Source organism: Gorilla gorilla, chromosome 19, assembly GCF_029281585.2.
Source record: "Gorilla gorilla gorilla isolate KB3781 chromosome 19, NHGRI_mGorGor1-v2.1_pri, whole genome shotgun sequence".
Taxonomy (NCBI): Eukaryota; Metazoa; Chordata; class Mammalia; order Primates; family Hominidae; genus Gorilla; species Gorilla gorilla.
In genome coordinates this window covers 85411086-85421048 of record NC_073243.2, presented here as the reverse complement: position 1 = coordinate 85421048, position 9963 = coordinate 85411086, and positions in this window count along the sequence as shown.

The following is a 9963-nucleotide window of genomic DNA, read 5'->3' as shown; positions in this document are numbered from 1 at the left end:
TACAAGAATTGAAAGAAAGAAAAAATTCTTATCAGAAACATAACTTTGTCATCAATAAATCTAAAAAAAAAACTACAGGTAATAAATTTACTAACTAAATTAAAAATATATAGGATATAAAGTTATAAAATAAAATTTCTTAATTCCAGCCCAAATTATGAAGATAAAATTTTAAAATATTATTTAAAATAACACTAATTGCATAAAATTTTTTGAAATTGATAATTTAGAAAAATGTGAATCCTCTATGAAAATATATTATCCTTTTAACATTTATAAAATTATAAAATGGAGAAATACCTCCCATTGTAGACTACAAGATTTAATCCTCTACATGTCAATTTCCTCAAAAACTGAAAGAGATTTTCAGTGCAATGACAAAGAAAATCCCAGGAAAGCCTAATCTGGGGAAAAGTGGTAAAGGAGAGAATTTTACAAACTGATTTTAAAATGTATATGGTAATGCAGAAATTACCAGCAATCGGGAAAATTATGAAGAAGACATTTATTGGAAATACACTAACAGATAAGATTTCTAATAAATCAAGGCAGAATTAACCTGACTCCAACAAGATCACAACGGAGAAAGAAAACTACAGGGCAGTATCCCTGATGAACAAAGGTACAAAAATCCTCAAGTAAATACTAGCAAAATAAACTCAAACACTTATTCAAAGATCATTCACTATAATCAAGTGCTATTAATCATAAGGATGCAGGGATGATTTCATGTATACAAATCTCTTAATGCAATATATCACATTACCAGAATGAAGAACAAAAACTAAGAATCATCTCAGTAGATACTGAAACAGCATTTGACAATATTTAGCAGAAGTTCATGATAAAAACTTGCAACAAATTAATGATAGAAAGAATGTAACTCAACCTCATAAAGGCTACATATGACAAACCCTCATCTAACATCATGCACTATTAGAAAAAGTTGAAAACTTTTCTTCTAAGATTAGAAACAGAACACGGGTGTTTACTTTTGTTACTTCAATTCAACGTAATAGTGGAATTCCTAGACAGAGCAATTAGGCAAGAGAAAAAAATAAAAGGCATCTAAATTGGAAAAGACTAAAAATTCTCCCTTTTTGTACATTAAATGATCGTATATATAGAAAACTCTGAAGACTGCATCAAAAATACTGTTAGAACTAATAAATTCAGTAAAAATGTAGCATGCAAAATCAACATAAAAAATTAGAGTCGGGCATGGTGGCTCACGTCTGTAATCCCAGCGCTTTGTTTGGGAGGCCAAGGTGGGTGGATTACGAGGTCAGAAGATCGAGACCATCCTGGCTAACGTGGTAAAACCCCGTCTCTACCAAAAATACAAGAAATTAACCAGGCATGGTGGCGGACTCTGTAGTCCCAGCTACTCAGGAGGCTGAGGCAGGAGAATGGCATGAACCCAGGAGGCGGAGCTTGCAGCGAGCCAAGATTTCGCCACTCCACTCCAGCCTGGGCGACAGAGGGAGACTCTGTCTCAAAAAAAAAAAAAAAGGCATATTGTTATACACGAAAAACAAACTATTTTTGAAAAGTATCATGAAAGGAAACCAAGAAAACAATCTCATTTACAATCATTACCAAAATAAAATAAAATATCTAGGAATAAATTTAACTAAAGAGGTGAGAGATCTCTACACTGAAAAGGTTACAACACGGATGAAAGAAATTGAGGAAGACACAAATAAATGGAAAGGTATCCTATGTTATGGATTGGAACTCTTAATATTATAAAAATGTTCAATCTACTCAAAATGAGCTAAAGATTCAACGTAATCTCTATCAAAATTGTAATGACAGTAAAAGATAACTAGAAATTAAATGAAAATCATAAAATTAGTATGAAACTACAAAAGACTCCAAATAGCCAAAATTATCTTAAGTAAAAAGAAGAAAGCTAGAGACATTGCACTTCCTGACTTCAAAGTATGCAATAAAGATATGATAATTAAAACAGCATGGCATTGGTATAAAAACAGACACATAGCCCAATTCACACATTTCCAGCCAACTGATTTTCTACAAAGGTGCCAGGAACAAACAATAGAGAAATACCCTAAGTCTCTTCAAGAAATGGCACTGGGAAAACTGGGTATCCAATTGCAGAAGAATGAAATTAGACCCATATCTCATTTGATCCACACAAATTAATGGTCTGGGCAATTACTTTTTGTGATATGACCTCTAAAGGATAGGCAATGAAAGCAAAAATAGACTGTAGAATTGCATCAAACTAAAAAGTTTCTGCACAGCAAATAAAACAAGCAATAGAGTGAAGAGACAACAGTATGGAAAAAAATTGCAAATTATACACCTGATAAGGGGATAATAGCAAAATATATGAGAAATTCAAGCAATTCATACCAAGAAACCAACCAAATTTTAAAAACGGGCAAAAGATCTGAATAGACATTATTCAAAAGAAGACATAAAAATAGCTGACAGTCGTTTAACAAAATGCTCAACAACAAATTATCAAGAAAGTGCAAGCTAAAACCCTGGTGAATTATTCACCTTACTCCTGTTAGAACGGCTGTTGTCAAATGAAAGGAATATTAAAAGAGTTGGCAGGGATGTGGACAGAAGGGAAGCCTTGCACATTGTTGTAGGAATATAGATTAATAAAGCCATTATGGAAAACAGCATGAAGATTCTTCAAAAATCTGTAAATCTACCATATGATCAGCAATCCCACTTTCAGATGTATTTCCAAAAGAATGGAAGTGAGTAGTATGATCCAAGAGATATATGCACTCTGATGTGCAGATATCTAAAACTACAGTCAAGAAATATATTAGCAACATATATAAAACAAAACATGCACATATTCTAAATATATTAAAAATTCTCCACGGAATACTATGCAGCCATAAAAAATGATGAGTTCATGTCCTTTGTAGGGACATGGATGAAATTGGAAATCATCTTTCTCAGTAAACTATCGCAAAGGCAAAAATCCAAACACTGCATGTTCTCACTCATAGGTGGGAATTGAACAATGAGAACCCATGGACCCAGGAAAGGGAACATCACACTCTGGGGACTGTTGTGGGGTGGGGGGAGGGGGGAGGGATAGCATTAGGAGATATAGCTAATGCTAAATGACGAGTTAATGGGTGCAGCACACCAGCATGGCACACGTATACATATGTAACTAACCTGCACATTGTGCACATGTACCCTAAAACTTAAAGTAGAATAATAATAAAATAAAATAAAATAAAATAAAAAATTCTCAGACACTAATAAGAAAAAGAGGGCCTAGTAGAAAAATAATGGGAAACTTCTTGAGTAGGTAATTTACAGTATTATGGAATCCAAATGACCAGTAAGCTCATTAGAAGGTGCTCAATCTTATTATCTAGGGAGGCAAAAATTAACCACAATGTGATAATACTTCATTTCTATCAGAAAGGCAAGAATTTTCAAAACTGACACAGTCATATGCTGGGAAATATGTGAAAAGACTTGATCTTTCATTCACCGCTTGTAAGAGTGTGAAAATTGGGGCCCTCACTTTTGAAATTCTTTCGTTGTCTACTGGCATTGAGCATGCCACACCATATAAACCTGAATTTGCAGTCCTAAATTTATATTCTCAACATATATATAATCCAAACATTTATGTAAACCAAAAGATATATATAAGAATATTAAACAACAGTAATTTTAGTAGGCAAAAGTTAAAATCCAATGAAATTGCCATCAGCATGAAAAACAAACAAGTAAATTGTGATGAAATTTGTTGTAATGAATAGTGATAATCAAAAATATAAACTTGTGATTCATAAATAAAATTCAAAGCATAGTGTTAAACAAAGAAAATCAGAGATCAAATAATCTACTCTCTGTTATTGCATCTATATGATTTCATATACATAAAAAATATCTTTTGGTTTAGAAATCATGATAACAGTTTCCTTTGTAAATTACTGTTACATTGTGACCTAGAAGGCATGGGGGGAACATCTGCATTTCTGGTAATATCTTACTTCCTCTTACAAGTAATACATGGTGGTTCATCTTTCTTTGTTCTTACAGTTTGTGTTTTTTATGTGTGTTATCCTTTAATAAAATGCTTAATGGAAAATCAATTGTATATCTACATATAACAGTATAAATATTTAGAAAATATGATTTATGGACACTGATTTGAGAAATCTAGGCTAAACTTCAGGTTACATTTCTAATGCAAGTTATAAAAGCCTTGTTTGAAGAAAACAATAAATATTTTTAAGAGAAAAACAGTTGGAAATACTCAAATAAATGGAACACTAGACCATGCTAATTCACATAAAGACTTATATCAAATAAAATGTAATGACAGAATCAATATGATTCCTGTTAAATCTCAAGACATTTTTGCTAAAAATTAAAACTTTATTTACATATATATTTGTAATAAAATATAGCTCATAAGAGAAGCCACAATATAAAAAATTACTACATTAAATTTCAGAAATTTTATTTATCGAAAGATACCATAAATCATATTGAAAATCACCATGAACTGACAGAATATAATTGTGACATTAAAATAACCCTTACAAATAAATGACTAAAATAATTAAACAACAAATTTAAAGGGGAAAATGTGTGAACAACACTATTACACTTAAATCTTGAAATTACCTTTTCTATGTGTCAAAAGAGTTGAATATAAACAATTTCATATGGTTCAACTGAAATAACTGCAACTTCATAAGAAAAGTCTTAAATGTTTATTAGAGGTCAGGAATAAATAGTTGGAAATATGATACCATTTTATATCTATGATGCTGGCCAAAAAATAAAAATAAATTTAAAAACTGACAAGTTCTAGTGCTGATGAGGATGTAAAACAGCATTTTATGAGATAAATTTTAGGATCCGCTTCAAATCCTCTCAACTTTATCTATGGCTTGCCTTTGGCCTCTTACACTGGTTAACCATCTTCTGTGAAATCTATCATGCCTTGGGCTCAGACAAATTTTTAACTTGGCTCAACTCCAAACAAACTGCCCTGTTTACAATCTCCTGCCTAAGTATACACTGTTGACACTGAATGACATAATGCCATGGGCTGTACTGGGTACCCCGTATGCACAACCCACAGACAGAGTGGAGGTCACATGCAATGGGATAAATTTTAACCAATGGTAGAATGGAGCCAGTGGATAATTCTTCCTCCCAAATCCGTATATATTTATCAATACAGCCTTTTCAAATATTGTCCTGTTATATCAAGGTATCACTTAAACTTTACACCAAAGCATGATCATCAACTTTATATAGGACCTCTTTAACCCTATTTCATTCACTTCTGTGTTCCTGGGATTATGCTGTTATATGAAGTAATACCAAATACACTATTCCTTCCAGCTCTGATTTATGGAGATACGATGGTAAGGAAAAAAAAAAAAGAACACTAAGAGTTTGCTGGCAAGTTGAAAATAATCAATTTAAATAACAATTTTTCTCTAGTGTAGCATATACTATATTGGCAAATTAGATTATATTGCTCTGATGTAATAATACGGAAGAGTAAAAATGAAAAAACAATAGCTAAAGCAATAAAGTGAATAAATCTTAGAAACAACGTATTTAGTATAAATTTGGACTTGCAGAAGAATACCCCCAAAATGATACTATCAGTAAATATCCAAAGACATGCAAAAGCAAAAACACAATTTCTATGGATACCTATGTTTTTTATTAAAACACAAAAGTGACATGAGAAAAAATTTATCCCTAAATAGGAAGGGCAGAAGATGGGATTAGGAAAGTAATGAAATCAGAGGAATTAACAATAAAGATGGTATATTTTGGAGCTTAAATCTGGTGTTGTGCACACATTTGCATTTTATAAATATGTTTTATGGCTTTTGCATGTTAAGTATTATTTTTTAATCACTTAGCATTCAATAAGACATTTTGAAAATTTTCATTCTATCTTTAGTTTATACCTGCCATTATTGTAAGCATCAGTTTTATAAAATATAAGATTATCGGATAACCTGCTAGATTCCAATTAGGTTTTCATTAATGGTAAAATAAAATTCTATAGGATTCATAAAAATAAGGTCATTCAAATTAATTAAAAACTGTCTATTTTTGATACAAAACATTACCTTATTATGAGTACAGTAATTCTTAATGATGATTAAAAATTGTAATACAAGGCTTAGATAAATTTTAGAACAAAAAAGAAATTGCATGTTGATAAAGCTGATGAGTTTGATAGGTAAGACCTTGTGATATATGGAAACTATACAAGAAAATGGTTTTAGGAGTGGAAACATTGTGAATATTGGTCAAGAAAACATGTTGTCGTTCAACAAATAGATAGTTAATCGTACTTTTCACAGATTATCATACCTAATACTTTAAATGTTGATGTCTCCTATACAGTTTTCTGAAACCATGAGCTGCACAATTTTACCAACCAATAAGTTTTTTTAAAAAAGCGAACTGAATTAAAAATATATTTCTTTTTTATTTAATGGTGATATCTTTAGAGTGACAAAATACTTTAGGCATGAATCAAAAATATTTGATTATAGACAAACACAATTATTCAGTAATGTATTTTGATTTATAAAGTTTAATCTAGATTTAAACAATTAAAGGTAACAAATATAACTCATAATGTTATTCCAGCCCTGGAAAATATTTTTTAATTTTAAAAATTACAAAGGGTGAAAAATGTGCATTCCCCAAAAGTGGTACAATCGCTTCTATTTTCAAATAAAAATACTCAAACAGTAGGCTTGCTTTTGCTTTATTGTTTGGCAAAACTTTTAGATGAGAAATAGTCCGATTTGCTATGTTTTACACAGCACAGCAAAATTTATTTACAAATAAATTTTTTCTCATGTCATTTTATGTTATTGTGTTTTTCCTTTTGCATGTCTTTGGATATTTACTGATAGTATCATTTTGGGGGTATTCTTCTGCAAGTCCAGATTTATACTAAATACATTGTTTCTAAGATTTATTCACTTTATTGCTTTAGCTATTTTTTTTCATTTTTACTCTTCCATATTATTACATCAGAGCAATATAATCTAATTTGCCTATATAGTATATGCTACACTAGAGAAAAATTGTTATTTAAATTGATTATTTTCAACTTGCCAGCAAACTCTTCGTGTTCTTTTTTTTTTTTCCTTACCATCGTATCTCCATAAATCAGAGCTTGAAGGGATAGTGTATTTGGTATTACTTCATATAACAGCATAATCCCAGGGACACAGAAGTGAATGAAATAGGAGTTAGAGAGGTCCTATACGAAGTTGATGATCATGCTTTTGTTTTTATGGCTGGCTCAATGAAAAACATTTCGTGAACTCTTTATCATGTAGTGTTTTATTAACTCAAATTTTAGCTTTATTTAGAAATAGAGATGATTTTCTATTAAAAGTTTGACTGAGAAATGAATGTATTTCATACAGGCCACAAAGCAGTCATTAAATTGAAACCTATCGGTCTTTCATTTTATTCTGATGTCTTAAAGTGACATTATTTTATCAATTTATTTTCTTTTCTTTTATCAATTTTAGTTAATATTTCCCCTTTGACTACTTTTCATTTCTGTCTTTGGAATTTTATCAGGATTAGTTTCCTATTCTTTCTGTCTTTATTTCAACTAAGTTTTGGGATAGTTTTGGACTATTACTCTAAATAACACTTCGGAAAAAAACACAGCACTATAATACAGCAAAACAAAATATATCTCGATAAACATTTCTGTGTTCCCTCGATACTATTCATCTTTTCAAAACAGCATTCTATTGAGAACTCATTCTCTTAAGGGAGTAATTCTAAATAATTTCTGCTACTCACAAGCCAAGTTCCAATATTTTATTTTACAGCAACAAATAAGGTTACAAAAAGTCTAAACCAACTTGGATCAGCGAATAAACTACTGTGATGTGTAAAACACAGCAAACCAAACTATTTCTCATCTAAAACTTTTGCCTAATGATAAAGCAAAAGCCAGCCTAGTGTTTGAGTATTTTTATCTAAAAATAGAAGTGATTGTACCACTTTTGGGGAACGCACATTTTTCACCTTTTGTAAGTCAGAAATAAAAATGAACAAGATTAACCTTCTGTGTTTTATACTTTCTCATAAATTTAATCTTAATGAGGTTATTTTCTTCTTGCATATTGATATGTGGATACACATGAAGATGTATGATTAGAATACAAAGAGACTGTAGAGATCATAAGATATATGTCACACATATATTACATATGAATATGAACGTTAATCAAGAAAAACTCAATTGTCCCAAGTGTCACAGGTATCTCTAGACCTACTTTGCTACCTCTCTATTCCTCTTCTCATTCATCCTTCAACTCTCTACATCTTATTCACTGTATCATAAAATTATTATTTATTGCATTTATTTGGAATTTATGATTGGACAGGACACAGTCTTATGTTCTCTTGGGGAATATACAGCCTAGTGTAAATAAAAATATTAATAGTAAATAATCATATGACAGTGATTAGTAAAAGTAATAAGGTAATACATTGTGATAATTAGGGAGGGGCAGACAGTTGGGAAACCTTAAACAACTGTGCAGAGAAGGATTTTCTCAGAGCTGAGACATGAATGATGATAGGAGAAAACTTACAGGCCAGGCGCAGTGGCTCACGCCTGTAATCCCAACATTTGGGAGGCCAAGGCAGGTGGATCACTTGAGGTCAGGAGTTCTAGACCAGCCTGGCCAACATGGTGACACCCCGTCACTACTAAAAATACAAAAATTATCTTTGTGTGGTAGCACACTCCTGTAATCTCAGCTCGGGAGGCTGAGGCAGGAGAATCGCTTAAACCTGGGAGGCTGAGGTTGCATTGAGCCAAGGTTGTGGCACTGCACTCCAGCCTGGGTGACAGAGCGAGACTCCATCTCAAATAATAATAATAATAATAAATAATAATAATTATTAGAGGTGTAAATTTAGGTGGAAATACCTTAGTCAGGGAACAAATGGACTAGTGTAGCTATTTCAGAATGGTGAAAGAGGATATTAATAAAATGTGAACTTAGCATTTCAGTGAGAAATCTGGCCGTCTAAGTCTGACAGGATGAGTTGGCATCAATCTTTTTGCCTTATGAAAAAATAGAGCAATCATGTAGGCTTTGTTTAAAATGATAGTTGTAGATATGATAGATTGGATCAAATTCAGGCCACATTTTGGAAGTGAAAAATAAAGAACTTTTTGCAACTTTAAACACATGAAGTTAGGAAGTAAAGGGCCACAAACTCACTTCCAAGATAGCTCCACAGCTGCTGCAGCTTGCTATGGGAAAATAGGCACTAACGCAGAGCTCTGCTCACTAGCTCCTTTACCAGGGTTATACGCAGCTTTCTGAGCAGCTGGCACCCAAGCTGAGAATGCCCCCTATACTATACACCAGGTCATTCGAGTGCTGACAAAATCTACCATCTTCATGCATCTTTTATGAAATATGTCAAGTAGTGGGGCAATAGAAAGCCTTTAAGGATGAGCAATCCACAGTTTGTCCATGTGATAAAAAGAGCCTGAGTGACTCCCTGTTCCCTGACATCCATGTTGCACCGAAAACCCTTCTCTGTTAATGTCTCAAAATTCCATAGGATACACAGGAAAGGAATGCAATGAAAATGTCTTCTGGCTTCAGGACTGACCAAGTGGGTTGGTTAACTGAGATGGGGAATCTAGAAGGATCATGATCTTTGTGAGGAGAATTCTATAATTATTTTACTCTTTCTAAACTATTTTAAGGCTCAAAACAACCCCATAAATGATCTAGTTACTCCCTTCATTGTGAAAGGCTTTTGAATATGGCCAAGAAACATGAAATGACAACTGATCCAAGAGAATAGAGTAAGTTAGCTCAGTAACTAAGTCTAGGGTGTAGACGTCCTAGTTCTCAGTTCAGGAGCCTTCCATTGACTGCACAATGCATT